This window comes from Lygodium microphyllum, unplaced genomic scaffold (genome assembly GCF_053477565.2).
Source record: "Lygodium microphyllum isolate KBCC unplaced genomic scaffold, Lygodium_microphyllum_v1.1.10 scaffold_35, whole genome shotgun sequence".
NCBI classification, from domain to species: Eukaryota; Viridiplantae; Streptophyta; class Polypodiopsida; order Schizaeales; family Lygodiaceae; genus Lygodium; species Lygodium microphyllum.
Window position 1 is genome coordinate 864,746 of NW_028229518.1, and position 14,609 is coordinate 879,354.

Below are 14,609 nucleotides of genomic sequence, written 5' to 3' on the forward strand. Positions count from 1 at the left end.
CAAAATACAAAAAGCAGAACATGCTAAGAGGGCTAGATGGCGATTGGATATTGTAAGACACTATTTTCATCAAAGGAGCAACCCATTACGTATAAGTGGCAGTGGTTCTAGTAACCTAGATGTTACGAGTAGCTCTTCGAGTGCAGTCTTGGTACTTCCCTATTTCCAGTTAATCAATCCACAACAAGTGGGGGTCTAGTGTTGCCTACACAAACTTCTATTGTCAATCCGGTTGTAGCCATGGCACAACCTATCGCAATTCCAGCAGGTACACTAGATTTAGCGGCATTAGGAGCACCATTGCCCATTTTCCATGGGTTAGCAGAAGAAGATGGAGAACTTCACATTAAGGAGTTTCAAATGCTTATGTTCAACTATCGAATCCAAGACAAAGGACACCTAATGATGTTCTTCAACATGATATTAAAAGGAAGAGTAGTAGTGTGATATCACAGTCTAGAAGTCGGAACCATAACTAGCAGTGCCCAATTCTTTACGCTTTCCGTAGGGAGTTTGCCCTTGAGAAGGGTGGACAATATTGGTTGCGTGTTTTGAATGTAATATGCCAAGAGGAAAATGAGAATGTCCAGGCATATGCCAAGAAACTAAAGCAAGTTCTTCGCAAACTTAACTCTTATATTCCTATTCCAGCGGCTGCACAGTTGCAATATTTCCTACATGGATTGGATTTTAATATCCAGGTGTAAGTGAGTAGTGTTGCTTTGGCCGATATTGACACTGCCATTACCCAAGCAGAAGGAGTAGAGTTGCACTTGCAAGCGGCTTATGCAGCAAGGATAAATTGGAATGGTAATAATTTGGCCTTGACCAATGGGAGTCAAGGGGACCCCATGTTAAATACGGGTGGCAGAGGGAGTTTTATGTCGAATTTTCCTATGTTACCAGCTCCTCCTAGCATGACTATGCCTATGGCTAGTAAGGCGGCCTCACTAAATAGTGGTGGAAACCAAACAATGAATCCTAATGTTGTCCCGATTGGTCAGCAACTAGTTACTAATCAAGTGGTTAGGCCCATGGGACGAGAGACTGACGATCACAGCTATGAGTCGAGTGCTTCTAATGTCCTTGGTGAAGTTAAGGACATGATGAAGCACTATACCGATATGATGTCTAAACAGTATCGACAAATAGCTGTGGATGTCAATTTTCTTAAGAAGCAACAGAATTTGATAGGGAGTCGATGCCCTGAAGAGGGTGGCCCCTCAAGATTCAGCTGTTGTAAGTGGTATGGGGGCCAACATTTCCCTAGGAATTGCCCAAATGTCAAATGTGATATTTGCGGGAAGTCTGGCCACTTAGATGCTACCTGTTGGAGTAAGATCAGTTCTCTCCAACAAGGGAGTAAACAACCAGGTCCAGTTAACCATCGCGCGCATAAGCGAATAATCTCCAGCAAGACAATGGACCAAGGAAAATACTGCAAAGAGGAAAGGCTGTTGTAGAGAAGTTACCTCATGGTAGTGGAGTTAGCCTTATTGAGGCTGTATGTGTCAATGATACTGAAACTTCTAATCTACAAGCCGTAACAAGAGGTTAAAAGATTAAAGAGGGTGACAAAGAAATTGTAAAATCTGTCGAGGGAAGCCCTAAACAAGATGCTAGGGAAAAGCGAGTCCTGAATCCTGATAAGGAAGGTGGACCATTAAGACCTGTTGGTAGTAAAGCCGATCCGAGGAGGATAAAGGACTGCCAAGAAAGAAAGTAAAGGCTAAAAAAGAGGCACCAAAGCCGATGGAAAGACCAAAGGAGAGAATCGTTTGGTGCGAGAAGAGAACTTTGTCTAATTATCACGACTTTGATCTAGCAAGTTCCCTTTGCGAAGTCAAACCAGATGTGAACCTCCTGTAATTGATTAAACTTTCTCCAGGAGTACGCAAGGAATTCAAGAAAGCCGTGCGTCTGTATAGGGTATATAGTAGAACCTTTGGGCATAGCTAGAGTGGGGGAAGATTGGTTCGATCATGTTGAAAAGCATTGCCCTAGGGTTCCAACATATATGGATGGAATATTAGTGGAGCACATTATCATGGACACTGGATCCTCCGTCAATATCATAAGTTCAGACTTGATGGAGAGGTTAGGTCTAGAGATCCAAAAAGATGGCTCCACACTTCTTAAAATGGCTGATGATAGCCTAAGACAACCGGAAGGTTTCCTTACTAAGGTCCACGTTACAATTGCGAGCATGGAATGCTATCTGGACTTTAGGGTGATAAGGTTTGCAGCACGTCATAGCTATCGAGTTTTACTAGGCAAGCCATGGATTCTATAGACAGATTGTCAAGTCAATATACCCGCTGATCGAGTGATTCTAGGTCAAGGTGTCCATTGTGTAATAGTGGATGCTTACTCTAAGTCTCCTTAGAGTGAGAGAGCTCCACTATCCTCCATTGAACTAGAAATAGTAGATGATCCATTTGGTAGTGAGACATCATTGAGCAATGGATCTAAGGAAGGGTCCACTACAGAGGATATTTATCAGATAACCTTGAATGAGCCGATAGAGCCTCATGATTGAATAAGAGATGCGGACATTATTGAGCTGGATCTTGGTACACAAAATGATTTGTGGCCAATTAAATTAGGGTCCATGCTCAGTTCGAAAGAAAGAGAGGACTATGTGTTCCTAATTCAAGAGCTCTGTGATATCTTTGCTTGAACTTCAGGGTATTTCTCCGAGTCTAGCTGTGCATACTATTCCTGTAAAGGAAGGTACCCACCCTGTACATTAGAAAGTAAGGCGTATGCCTTTTGAATTAAGGAACGAGTTATACAAGGAACTATAGAAGTTGCGAAAAACGGGTTTGATCTTCCCTGTTCAGCATATTGAATGGTGCTCACCAGTTTGATCAGGAAGAAGAAGAATAATCAAATCCGTCTTTGTGTAAACTTTAGAGAGCTGAATAAGCAGACAGTTAAAGATTACTACCCATTCCCATTTATTGACCAAATTTTGGATCAACTAGCGGGTAGGGAAATCTATTCGTTTATGAACTGCTTTGTAGGGTATAACCAAATGGTGATCGCTGAGCAAGATAAGCTAAAAACGATGTTTATTACAGTCTTTGGTATTTTGCGTACCATGTGATGGTATTTGGGTTGTGTAATGCACCTGGTTCACGGCAAAGAAGAGCTGACAAGACCTTTGGTGACATCTCCCCAGAGGAGCTGAAAGTATTCATTGATGATCTAGGGGGTAGCCACCATAAGGGATAGTCAGTTGATCATTTTGCGGAAGTATTTTGAGCGTTGCAAACAATTTTGCATAGATCTTAACCCACGAAAGTGCGTCTTCAGAGTCTCTTATGGGCTCTTGTTAGGCCATGTGGTTAGTTCCATAGGGATTGCAACTGATCCTGAAAAGATCAAGGTCATAGTCGCCATGAGTCCGCCACGTACTCCAAAGGAAGTGCATAGATTTCTGTCATCAGTAGGGTATTATCGGAGGTTTATCAATACCTTGGCAGAAAGAATATTGCCACTGCCCAACCTATTGTCCTTTAATTGTCAGTTTTCATGGAGTGTTGCTTGCAAAGTATCTTTTGACAATGTGAAGCAGGAGCTTGCCAAAGCACCTATTTTAAAAACACCAAAAAGAGGCGAAATGTTCTATATATTTCTAGTAGCAACCATGTATAGTATCAACTGCTATTTGGCCCAAATTTGGAAGGAAAAGTGGTACCATCCAATAGCTTTTTCCAGTCGAAAGTTGGGCATATCGGAAATTAACTACACCTATATGGAGAAGTTGTGCCTTGCAATGGTATTTGCGACCAAAAAGTTCAGGCACTACATTCTTTATGAGAGGGTGGTCTTTTATACGAAGGCGGAAGGGCTTCGATTGTTGTTGAATAAGTTACAGCCACCTGACCATTTAGGAAAGTGGTTAATCACTTTGCAGGAATTTGATTATGAGATTAAGAGCAAGCCGCCGAAGCTTCAGGGCATTGTAGAGTGTCTCGTGGATTTTGAAGAGCCAAAAGAGGTCTTGGCTGAAGGAAGTGACATGGAAACTTTGTTCAAGATTGATACGACATCTATTCCCTCTTGGTATGCTGCTATAATACACTATCTTTCTACGGGGGAGACTGGAGCAACTTTATCAAAATCGGAGAAAAGGAAAATTAAACAGCAAGCATTGAAATTTTCCTTGATTGCAGGCATATTATATCGGCAGGGTGTTGATGATATCTATCACTGATGTGTGATGCCTGACGAGGTTCCCTTTATTTTGGAATTGTGCCATGACTCTGCTTGTGGAGGGCACTTTGCTAGGCAGTTAATGGCACAGAAGACTTTACGAGCTGGATATTGGTGGCCATCCATTTTCCAAGATTCCTTTGAGTACGTTAAGAGATGTGATACCTATCAAAGGCATAACAGCAGAGAGAATAGGAAATGTTCACTTACGCCTATCATGGCTATCCTTCCACTTGAGAAGTGGGGCATTGACTCAGAAGAGGTATATTATAGTAGCAACTGATTACTTTACAAAATGGTTAGAAGCACGGGCAAAGAGGTAGGACAATGCAAAAGAGGCAGTTAGTTTCCTACTTGTGCAAATCATCTGCCGTTTTGGTCCACTAAAAGAAATAGTATCAGATCGTGGAACTCATTTTTTAAATAAAGTGATTAGAAGCCTAACTGAAGCATGGAAAATTACGCATAACAAGATGACCCCTTATAATCCACAAGCAAATGGACAAGTTAAAGTACCAAAAAGCACCTTGTGAGTATCCTATCCAAGATAGTCTCCGAAAAGAAGTGGGACTGGGATACAAAATTATATGTGGTGGTTTGGGCGTATAATACAGCATTTAAATGACCCACCGGCCACACCCCATTCAAATTAGTTTACGGAGAGGAGTGTGTATTTCCCTTAGAAATTGAGTTGCTGACCATTAGATTCACAATCAATCATTCTCTGAGTGTGATGAAGATGCCCTATTTGAGCAGTTTACGACTATAGCCCACTTGGACAAGCTCAAATTGCAGAGTTTGTTGCACCAGGAGGTAGCTAAACGTTAGATGAAACGGTTGCATGATCTGAAAGCAAAGAAATATACTTTTAAAAAGGGACAGTTAGTTTTATATTACGATGCGTGTAGGGAGCTATTTCCAAGAAAGTTAGAACCTCGATGGGATGGCCCTTACAAGATAGTTCGGATAGAACACAATATTAGTGAGTTTGGGAATCTCCTAATTTCCATTTTTTGAATACTAAAAAGGTGGCACCCGAATAACATGATTATAAGTTTTTCAAAACCATATGATATAACCTATCATTGGAAAGTGCTTGAAAAATGGAATCTATTGAGCTATAGGGTGCTCGATTTGGAGTTATAGTGTTCAAGTTATGACAAATCCAAAGATTTGACCACGTGTCCCAAACTTATAGGAAATTTCCGTATTCCCCAATATGGAGTTATAGGTAAAAATAAGTCCACAGTTCTATTAGCTGATCTACACAAGGGGTGGAATTTAATAATAAGGTTAATCTTGATAAGATTAAACCTTATTATTTCTAAGTATGCTAACGCGAAAAAATGCATTGCAGGTCCATGCTGGGGTTGATTTGAGACATGCAGGAGAGCTTAAATTGGTGGATGGGGCAGTTAATTTCTTATTTGGAGCACCCATATCTCGAGCAAAGATATCATCAGGGGAGGCTTATCTGGTGGAGCAAGGGATATAAAGTGATTGAGCAAGAAGACGGTACCTTTGTGTGGGAAATTAAAGTTTTCTGCCATCACTATTTACAAATCTTGACAAGCATCGCTGTTGAGTTTAATGAAGAAGGTGCGATGGAGCCGTCAGTCCATCCTCGAAATATGCTGAACTTTGACTATCATAATTACGAAAAGGGGAGTTCTTGATGGCTGGCTGTGTAAACCCATTATGGACATATACATTATATTTTGATGGAGCATTCAGGGGCCCTAATAGAAAAGGAAGTGTTGTAGTAGTTATCAGAGATCCCTGACATAGAGTTACAATGAAATTAGCTGCTTATCTCAAGGTAGGATTTACTAACAACATGGCCGAGTATATATTGCCAAGGAAGGTGGTATTAGGTGGTTGTTAATAAAAGGGGATTCCCAGCTGATCTTAAATCAACTCAATGGGACATACACAATCTGGAATCCTCTCCTTCGTATGTATCATCGAACTGCTATAACCCTACTTGATGAATTTGAGAGCATATCTCTTCAGCTCATTCCACGTTATTGGAATCAATTTGCAGATTCCTTAGCTAATTTTTCTTATGAAGAGGATCTCTTTTTCAACAGTGGTCCTAGTCCGGATATTGCTATTGATAACGAGACATGACCTGGTCGCTTGTGGGGAATGTTATCAGACCACACATTATATGGCAGGCGATGGTTGATATGGGTGATGCAAAGAGTAGCTGAGACCCATCTACCATTGTTATCTTGGACCCATAGGTTGATCAGATGACATGTTATACGTAGACCTCTTGCTATATATGTAGGAGGTATGGGCCACAATTTGATGCATTTAGTTTAGGGCTGAGAGCCCTATTTTTCCCCCTGGAATGGAGTGTATTCGCGTATATTTTCCTTCTTCAAAGGAGGGATCTCTATGAGCCGTTTTGTTTGTTTCCGTTAGGCCAAGAGGGCCAGTTGCTTTAAGTAGTTAATGCCTAATTTCTTTAGGCCAAGAGGGCCCTTTGTTTTCAAGTTTTAATAATCTATGTGTTTAGGCCAAGAGGGCTAGTTAGTTTACAGTAAAATGTGCTATTTCTTTAGGCCAAGAGGGTCCTATCTCTATTTGGTGCAGGTACATTTAATGCTTTGTTGTTTTAGTGATTGTGCCATACAGGTTGACAAAGTCGCTGGAGGGAGCCTTTGTTGCGAAGAAGCTTCTTGTGGCCATTCTAGGTGGTTTCATCCCCTTTTCAAGTTTTTTCCTTAAGCAATTAATGATATATGTGCGGGTGAGGGTTTTCTTTGTTTACTGGGGATCGGCACTTGAGGCATGAAGTCCCAGGTTTAGGTTAGGTATGTTTGAGGGAGGTCTGAGTAGTCATTGCCTCCTGCAAGGCATTGTCAGGCATTGAAAGACTTGTTTTAGATGGGAGTTCTAGTGGCCCTGTTCTGCTGACTTGCTAGGCGGCCGTTCTAGGAGGTCCTGTTACTTGTGAGGCAGTTAGAGAAGCCTACTAAACTAATGATGGAAAGAGACAAAACCCTAAAGATCTGAAAGACAATATATGAATATACAAAGGTGTGTAAAAAGGGGTTTTAACCCCTATAAAAATAGAAAAGGAAAGAAAGAAAAATCCTTAAGCTATTGTTTATCGCCTTGCGAAGGCGTGGTAGGTTCCTGGGGATGAGACAAGATCCGGAGTCGATACCTTGCCCTTCCTTGGGGTGACATCTTTCCATAAAATAAAGAAAATAAAAGAAGGTTGGAGCGAAAATAAAAGTGAGCATTGGAAAAGGAATAAGTGTCGCCTTGCGAGGGCTTGGTAGGTTCTTGGGTACCGAGACAGGACCTAAGGCCGATGCCTTGTTCTCCTTGGGTCACTACGCTCAGCTCCCTCCTTTTTACATGCTCGAGTATGGACAATCACGCGCTAAAAGGGAAAAACTGTGCTAAAAGAAAATATTTATTGATCAGGCTATAGGAGTCCTCACCTACTAGGAGCTCCTGGTTGAGTTGTCCTAGGTCAGGAAGGTAGTTCAAACCACCACTTAGGATGACCTCTTTGATCGTTCTTTTTAGCTTGGTTGTGTTGCAGCAGTCAGTTAGTGACTAGCTTCGGGCCTTCTATCAAATTATGCTAGTCCTACTCCTCATGGATTTCATGCCTTGGTTTTGTCAGGGGGTAGGGTATGAGCTGTGATGTGTTGTGTTGTGTATTTTTTGTATCAGCTTGATGCTCCTTTTTTTTGTTTATGTGCAGATCTATTCGTGGGATTCGATGGACTGAGTCGCCCTATCCTGTGGGGTCGCCAATGACAGATGATTTTTTATGCTAAGAAGTGCTTAAAAATAGCCAAAAATTACGAATATCACGAGAAAAATAGACTTCATCAAAGGCGACGATGGCAATTAGTACGATTTTAAGCGGCAAGTCCCTAAAGCGCTATTGCTAATTTTCATGGAAATCAAATGGTGGCGGATGGCCAAGCCGGAGTTTTTCTAGGTGCAAAATGACATCAGGAATCCTACGCAAGTCTCAGATCTCCATTCCGAGATCGTTTGATTCCCCATTTCATCCCCGCAAGGTTCGGGATTGTGAAGAGAGTTACAGGCCTAGCTTTGTAGATTTCAATGTCACGGAACCACCCGTCTAGATGGATCTCGATTTCGATGTTGTTTGCCCCTCAAAACTGAAAAATCCACTTCCGTGCAGTGTGAAAACCAAGTCATGAACCGGTTCTTTTGTTTTTTAAACCTTAAAGCTCTAATTAAGAGCTTAAAAGCTCAAGAATGAAATGCCTTTAGGGGGGGGAGGGCGCGCCAATTTTTTGGCGTCCCATTTTTCCTTTATCTTTCATCATTTTCTGATCGGGCAAATGGAGAGAAACCCTCATGGCTATGGGATGAAGACTCTTTGTGCCTCCGATCGCTCCACACCACGCGAGGAATGATACACTAAGCAAAGAGATAAAAAACCAGTCTTTCTCTCTCCTCCTTCTCTCTCTTGCATAGAGGCAATTCATGTGCAAGAAATCAAGAAGAAGAGGGGCTGAAGAATGCTTGTTTGGCTATGATCAAATTGCTTCAAGATGAAGAGGAGGCTAAGGAAAGAGGCTCAACGCTAAAGAATGGTTGTTCATCGGTCTATGGGCTGCCCGAAATAATTATTAAAAACCCACAACACGTAAGATACGCAGTATGCTCCAATTTTATGAAGAAATAGGCTTGTTTTTGTTATTTCATGGTCCAAATGTTGTTCATATGTGATGAATTTTTGTTTAAACCTTGTTTGCATCATGTTTCAGGGTTGTAACTATGGTAATGGAGAACTCGTAATGATTTAGAGCCGTTATTATTTCTTTAAAACTCGTAAAATATCATTTTTAATGGAAATTAGTGGTTTTTTTCGATTTTGAGTTGAAGAAAAGGAATGAAAATGGGATAAACCCAGAGCAAATGTTAAGTTTCAGTCAAAATAATAAGCCAACACAAATAAATCAGAAAATACCTATTTTTTATGAATAATAAATAAGAAAAAATAGTGAAAAATAAAGAATATTAGGGTTTTTAAGCTTAAAAAATATGGAAAAATAAGATTTATGTGCGTGAATGTTTGAAGAGGTTAAAGCGTGAGGTTAAGCCTCAGTTTGGCCTCATCCTTTGTGTTATAGTATGTATTTATTATTTTTTAATACAAAAATGATACAAAACAACCATTTACACCTATGCACCGCAGCAACACCTAAACGGTAAGGGGGGGTGAAGTTTGTGCGATGATCTAATTGCTAAAAAGATACAAATTATGATTTTCCTCTTTGTGCATAGCATTTAGGGATCATCCCATAATTAAATATAGGCGACTAGTAGCAGGAAAGCTCCAATGCTAGTCCCTAAAGCAACGCAGCACGTAACGCTTAGTTAAAATTCATGAAAGGGTTGTTTTCCCCATCTCACATGGCTGGTTTTTTTAAATCATAAAATGGTTGTGCACAATCTTCATACACCTTGCATATCAAGCATGCCACATGGTATCTCCTTTCAGTTGCAGTGGAGCTGCGGCAATCAGCCGAGAGGTGCTTCCCTATGTGTGTATTACGAGGCATTATGCCTATATGTTATGGGATCTCCCTCTGAGGAGAAGGGAAGGTGAACGTTGGACTACATATTGGATACAAACGCAAAATCGTCATAAGCATTTAGTGCAAAGTGAGTTTTAGACACCCTTGGCCTGTGAGGCCATGTGGTGGGGTTGTTTGTTGTATGCATGAGGTCCGGCTAGTGCCATAGCCAATGCCGGCCCATTTTAGGTCCCATCACCATGAAAGGAAAAAATTATACCACTTATGCATGAAATTGGACTCACGTTCAACAAGTCATTTGAGTTCAGAGAGTTCTTGAAGTGGCATGGGATTTTTGCTTTTATGATAAGATGTGATTAAACACTGGCTTTTGGCCTTTTTTGGTGAGATTTCATCACCAATCATCTCCTTTGCAATAGCAAAAGTTTTAATGAAGATGAATTCATATTCTTCCCAAGAACATGGTAAGGAATGTACCTTAGTTGCTATGGATTCATCAAGCAGACCTAGGGCTAAATGTTCATAACTTCTAGTGAACAATATGAAAGTTGAATCTGATTGTCTTATGTGTGGAAAATCAGAGTTGCAGCAAGAAGAATGTGCACAAGAGGGAGATGAGAGCTCAAAGTACAAGAACAAAATCTTGCTTACTAAGTTGCTTAAAGTACAACTTGGGTACACTCTTTCTCACACTTGATAGTGACCCATAGGCCATTTATATAGCCTTTGTCAAGTATAATGTCCCCCCCCTGGTGCTTCCCCTATGTCTCCCCCCCATGAGAATCCCCCTTTAGATTTTTTAAATTTTTTTGGAATTTTTTTATCTCTCCCTCTCTCTCCCCCTACCGTGTGCATGGCAAGGAGAGAGAGGGAGAGAGAGAGGGAGTGAAGTAAATGATAAGCGGGGGACATGCAACCCCCCAGATTGCGGGTGGCGCCGCCTTATCACCTCCCCCCCTCCACCATATAAGGCGGCCCCCTTGCTACAGCAAAAAGGGCTCCCTCCTTCGACTGCTGCAACACGGCCCCGGCGGACTGCAGCAAGCCTTTCCCCCCCCCCTCGTCCTATGTACGACACTCCCCCCCTCGTGAGACACATCAGCCCCTCGACGATACGGTGTGTCCCCTCTAGCTCGTCCGACAGCTGCACCCCCCCTCGTGCTTCTGTCAGGGATTCTCCCCCCCTCCCGCGTGTGATCACCGTGCAGAGGAAGAAGGAGAGAAGAGAGAAGGAGAGGAGGAAGAGAAGAAGAAGAAGAAAGAGAAGAAGAGGGAAGAGAGAGAAGAGGGAGAGAAGAGAGAGAAGGAGAAGGAAAGAAGAATAAGAAGAAGAAGGAGAAGAAGAGAGAGAAAGAGAAGAAAAGAAGAAGAAGAAGAAGAAGAAGAAGAAGAAGAAGAAGAAGAAGAAGGAGAAGAAGAGAGAGAAGGAGAAGAAAAGAAGAAGAAGAAGAAGAAGAAGAAGAAGAAGACGAAGAAAAAGAAGAAGAAGAAGAAGGGAGAGAAGGAAGGAGAAGAAGAGGGAAGAGAGAGAAGAGGGAGAGAAGACAGAGAAGGAGAAGAAAAGAAGAAGAAGAAGAAGAAGAAGAAGAAGAAGAAGAAGAAGAAGAGGGAAGAGAGAGAAGAGGGAGAGAAGAGAGAGAAGGAGAAGAAGAGGGAGAGAGAGGAGAAGAAGAAAAAGAAGAGGAAGAAGAAGAAGGTGAGAAAGAAGGGAACTCGAAGAGAAATCAGAAGGCCAAACACAAAGACTCATTTGCGGCCATCAAGAAATCCCCTCAAAAATGGTATCCTCTAACCCTCCCGCTATTCTTATTGCTTATTGTTCATGGTTTTTCTTCCATACTTAAAGTGCATGATTATGAAAGGTCAAGTGCATGAGTTGCATGAAATATTGACTAGCCTAGTACATGAAATATTGTTGCACGAAATATTGCAAATACGGGATGATTGCAAGGAAGTCAAGTGGACAAATAGAATGGATTCTGCATGGATTGACACACATGAAATGATAAGGTTTTCATAAATTTTTACATAAAATGATAGACCTTCGCATAGAGTGATGTCTCTTCTTGCAACAAAGGAATAAACGTTGATGGGAACTGTTGCAATTCGTAACAAGAAGCTTAGAGAAACTGCCATGCATCATTGAAAACCATACCTAGAGAGCCAAGTCATGAAATAAATCTACCTCCTAGCTAGCATATGTTAAAGGTTGCTAAGTATGGAATACCAAGGTACTCGATCTAACTGGGCCTCACCTTGTGAGGTGCATAGATAAATAAACTTGCCAAGACCCTAGACCATGACAGGAGGCACTACTTCCAATCCAAAACAAGGACAATTGAATTATCGTATGGGTAGCTACAATGTATTCTGGGAAAAATAAAAACTTGTCTTGCATTGACAAGTTGAGCGGAGACAAAGCCTCTAAGAAATCTAACCCGAATACCTACCAAGGGAGGAAAGTTCCCAAGGGGGAGAGTAATCAAGAGTGTTCACTCATCATAGACTCTTATGGTGTGTCTCAAGGAGGAGTAAGTGGTATTCTCAAAAGGAATACAATGACTGTTGGTTCCAATACTTGGATGATAGCCTTTGGATGCTTGAAATAAAGTCTAGATGTAGGTAAAGAGAATAAACTGTATCTTGGGAAGAGTACAGTGGTTGTTACCTCAATTGCTTGGTTTTTGCCTTTGGGATGCCTGGTTTATTTTGGAAGCCATGTTATAAGTTTATGTGAGGGAGTAAGTTATGGAAAAAGGATGGATTAAGCAAGTTATTGCTGATATGGAAAATGACATTTTTTCTAAGTAAATGATGTTAGGCTGGTTGTTTCAGCTTTGGTTGATTCTGTTGTGATTGATGATTTCATGGCCGGGTCTGTGATGACTGATTGCCATGGGAAAAAAAGGATGTTTTCCTAGTTAAAGGATGTTAGGCTGGTTGCTTCAGCTGTGGATGATTTCCTAAAGGGATTAAGGAAGGATGGCACAAGATCCCCCTCGCGAACTGCCAAACCCTAACCAAGGGGGTTTTGAATCCGTGCGGGAATGTGGACCGAACCCATCGTGAGAGGTATCTTTATGGAAATTACTTGGCATAGGAGGACGCTTGGGTGCCAATGGGGGCTCTGGCCGTTAATCCCAATGCCTCCCTGCCCTACACAAGCGTTCTATGCGACTCGAGATGGGATCTTGAGGCCTTGATACTAGTTACAAGGTGGAATCTTGGTAGGATAAACCTTTGGGTTTTTATTGCCGAAAGATAAAAGGATTTTTTTGCGGAGGCAGAAAGGGACACTTAATTCTCCTGTATGGGTGGGAGACAAACATTAACATGAAGATAAGTTAAGGAAGTGTTTGATCTTGTTTTATCTTGTCTTTGTGTCAGTGCCCTAAATTACGTAAAGGAATCTGTGATTAACGGGTTAATTAAGAAAGCTACTTTTATGTGTCAAACATAATATGGTAGGTAATTATATAACTAAAACAACCCCCGAGGGAAGCATGGTGGATGTGACCAATGGGTCTATCCTACGGAAGGGTGGTCTCGGTTAGCCGAGAGCTTTTCTCAATGGAATTTATTTGATGCAGATGTTAGTTAGACAAGGACCTTAGAACTTGTAAGTTAAAACCCTGATTCATACCATTTTAGGGGACTAGAATGGGACTATGCCCTACGGGCAGAGAGGTCGAGTGATGCATCCCTCTCGTTTCCCATTCTCTTTGAACCAAGTGTGATATGAGTCTGCTTGGGTCTAGTTGTATCTATGCAAAATGGAGTAGCTGTTGACCGATGCTAGAAGGTTGTTAGGAAGACTCGACTACTAGGAACCCAAAATTCAGGTCAATCCTAGTGAGAACGGCCGGATAAGTTTCGTTGCAAGGCAGACTCGAGAGACCCTAGTTAGCAAGCCCCGTGTCATTCCTTGGGAGTGCCGGGTGGCGTCTTCTAGATTGATCTCTCGATGGGCTGCTAAGACGTGTCCCATAATTTGAGGGGCGGGCACGTTACACCAAGCTAGGGTTAGGGTTTACCCTGCCCCTTAAGGCCATTTACATCCATCTCCCCTCATAGACCATTGCTTAGGGTGAATTTCCATGTCTATAGTGTAACACCCCCCCTCATTGCCTCCGTGTGGCATTGCATCACAAGACATGTTAAAGTCCCCCCCCTCCCTCAATCAAATGGGATGCTTGTTTGATATACTCACTGCCCCACCCTCATAAGGTGCCACCAATGATCCATGGTGCTCAAAGTTGTAAGGCCCCCATTATGAGGAGAAGCCAAATGTGAGCCCAGATATTGGTTGAGTCCTAACTTGTATATCAGATGAGGTCTATGTGATCGGATAGTAAAAAGGTGACCATTGTGGATCTAATCTTTGGGTTGGACTAAGTATTTAAGCTGGTAACAACTCGAGGCACATTGCATTGAGTTGTGGGGTAAGGGAGTTAAAAGGGGCCCCTATTTTGGGGTCTGAGGGCCGCGGAAGCAACCCCTGGCTCAAGGGTCCCAGGGGGGCCAGTGGTCCCCCCTGGCCCAACGGTAAAGGGAATATTCTCGAGAATATTCGATGGCGGACTAGTGGAGACTCATATGGTAGGTCGGTCAGGCAAACCTAACCGCCTTCGCGAGCTATAAAAGCTAAACCCCTTTAGAGTCATTGATCATCTATCTTTCACCCAGTCAGAGTTTTTCCAGCTAGCCTTAAGCTCTTCACCTATCTTCTGTCTAGATCGACATCTAAGCTTCATAGTGGAAGTGCACGGGTGGATAGAGCCATCTTTGTATCAGTTGTTTGGAGATAAAGAAAATTTTTAATTCTCCTCTTATCTATTG